The sequence below is a fragment of the Piliocolobus tephrosceles genome, chromosome 1 (genome assembly GCF_002776525.5).
Source record: "Piliocolobus tephrosceles isolate RC106 chromosome 1, ASM277652v3, whole genome shotgun sequence".
Taxonomy (NCBI): Eukaryota; Metazoa; Chordata; class Mammalia; order Primates; family Cercopithecidae; genus Piliocolobus; species Piliocolobus tephrosceles.
In genome coordinates this window covers 79,311,529-79,314,116 of record NC_045434.1, presented here as the reverse complement: position 1 = coordinate 79,314,116, position 2,588 = coordinate 79,311,529, and the positions used below count along the sequence as shown (strand labels likewise).

The 2,588-nt window shown below is 42.4% G+C and overlaps 1 pseudogene across 1 annotated transcript; it reads right to left on the bottom strand.

Moving 5' to 3' along the window:
- Window positions 1-545: 545 nt before the first annotated feature.
- On the bottom strand, window positions 546-1,025 carry LOC113219819 (annotated as a pseudogene). The gene has a single exon (XR_003306821.1). The product of XR_003306821.1 is annotated as a 40S ribosomal protein S17 pseudogene (transcript).
- Window positions 1,026-2,588: the final 1,563 nt, after the last annotated feature.

Genomic DNA, 2,588 nt, shown 5'->3' with positions numbered 1-2,588 from the left:
CTTTAGTGGGAACTAAAGTTTATAAATGAAACTCAGCTCAGTTAATGAAAGACCTTTCTTGAGTGTTTGACAAGTTGGAATTTGGAGAGAGCAGACTGCTAAGTCTGAAGCCCTCAAACTGATGGTTTGAATCTTTGAAAAACCAGTAGTGACTGAAATAGCTGACACGAATTCATTGATAACATGTCATGCTAACCTCACATCCTTTTGGGATGGGGTCACCAGACTGATACAGGCAATACTCATCAGTGCTTACTTTAATTTAATTTTCTGCTGAACCGTTTGTGAATGTAAAGGGAAAAAGTATCTTGGGCATCGGTTTTACTCTGAACTGAACCTGGCGTGGAGTTGCTCACTGGGAGTAACCTAACAGATTGGGTGATAACAATAATGCTATTAAAGCTCACTTTTAGAGCCTAACGTCTAGGCAATAATGACAAGCGTTAGGGATAACAACAACAACAACAGAAAACCCAGAAAAGCCAAACTCTTCAAACCCGTAAGATCGCTTAATGTTAGGTAGGCGTTTAACAAAATTCTTTTCATTTCTTTTTTTTTTTGTTGTTGTCCCAGATTTATTGAAATTAATATAGCACTGCAGAAAAAATTCAAACAGGTCCCCGAGGCGTTTTGAAATTCATCCCAACTGTAGGCTGAGTGACCTGCAGGTTGGACAGACTGCCGAAGTCCAAAAGCTTCAGCATTTCCTTAGTGTCAGGATCTACTTCAGTTATCTCCTGATCCAGGGCTGAGACCTCAGGAACGTAATTGTCTCTCCTTTCTCTCTCCCCCTCCTGCAGCTTGATGGAGATACCTCTTACAGGGCCTCTCTGAATCCGCTTCATCACATGGGTGACATAGCCTGCTATCTTGTTGCGGAGCTTCTTGCTGGGGATAATGGCGATCTCCTCGCACACGCGCTTGTTCGTGTGGAAGTCGTTGCCCAGGCGCGTGTAGTACTGCTCTATGATGACCCGGGCTGCCTTCTTCACGGTTTTGGTGCGAACGCGGCCCATGTTGGCGGGTCCTTGGTAAAAGAGCAATTCTTTTCATTTCTAAGTTGCAGAGAGAAGATAATGAAGTTGAATAAAGTCATAAGCAGTTGAAACACTGTGCTGTACTGCAAGAATGTTGATTGGTGACCAGGCTAGTCTATAACATGCCTCGGGATTCTGTCTTTGTGTCCTGTCCTGCTCTCCATGATATTCTATCAGTGATGTCAATAAAGATAAACTAGCATGTTATATTTTTAATAAGTCTGCAGCAAAGGGTTATATGTGGGAAGAGGCTTATAATTTAATAATATGTGATCCCTCTTTAGATTTAATTTTGTTGCTATAAAAATAAGTTGGAACCGTATATCTATAAAACCCAAATGTAGTGGCTCAGATGTTCTGGGGTAGTTGCCATGTTCCCTACCTTTCTCAGAGAAATGTCATTGCAAACAATTTGTGCCATGTGTCCCTTCTACCTGGACTCCACAGATTGGTGCCTTACTCAAGGGGCAACTGGGTGACTCTTGGGAGAAATTTGCCCAGTGAGGGTGCTAATAGTAGACAATGACTAGAAAACTCAAAATGAGTCTTAGAAATATTCACCTTATAATTAAACGGAAGCAAGCATCAATGAGCAATATGCTCCGAATGCTGAAAAGAAGACTTTTTAAAGACAGCAGAGTCAAAACTATAACTCACGATAGGCATTGAAACTGTACTTAGTTAAATTTAGAAAACTGGCAATGGGTAGTTATCAATGAGATGGCTTCTTTTAGAAAATTGTTGACAATGAAAATACTACTACTTCCTATAGTAGTATGGAAGTATACTACCACTTTTTCAGAATAGTATCTGACTCTCTTATAGGAAATTTTTATTGTTCTTATTTATTTTTTTGAAGACAAGGATCTTGCTATGTGGCCTAGGTGGGACTCAAACTCCTGGCTTCAAGTGATCCTCCCTGCTCAGCCTCCTGAGTAACCAGGACTACAGGTATATATCACCATGCCAGGCTTGTTATGGGGAATGCTAATGTGAAAACAGATAATCCTCAGGTGGTGGCAGCACATGTGAAGAGATCACAGACAGAAGGTGGTGAACATAAGTCCAGAAGAAGAAGGAGCATTGAGTCAGCACAATGACAACTCAAGAGGGGTGTTGAGAAAAGCACAGAGAAAGGGAGCCTAGAGGAGAGGTGAGGTAGATATTAGAGTTGCTGTTGGGACATGAAAATTGCCCTTGTGTCCTGAACAACTTTCCAGTTTCCTGAGGTCTGTGTCTTTTTTTTTTCTGAGACAGGGTCTTGCTCTATTGCCCAGGCTGGAGGACAGTGGCTCAATCATGGTTCACTGCAGCCTTGACCTCCTGAGCTCAGATGATCCTCCTTGCCTCAGCCTCCTGAGTAGCTAGGATTACAGATGTACACCACCACACCTGGCTAATTTTTATATTTTTTGTAGAGACAGGTCTCACCATGTTGCTTAGGCTGGTCTTGAACTCCTGGGCTCAAGCGATCCATCCACCTCAGCCTCACAAAGTGATGGGATTGCAGGCGTGAGCCACTATGCCCACTTGCCTGCATCTTTCATGTGT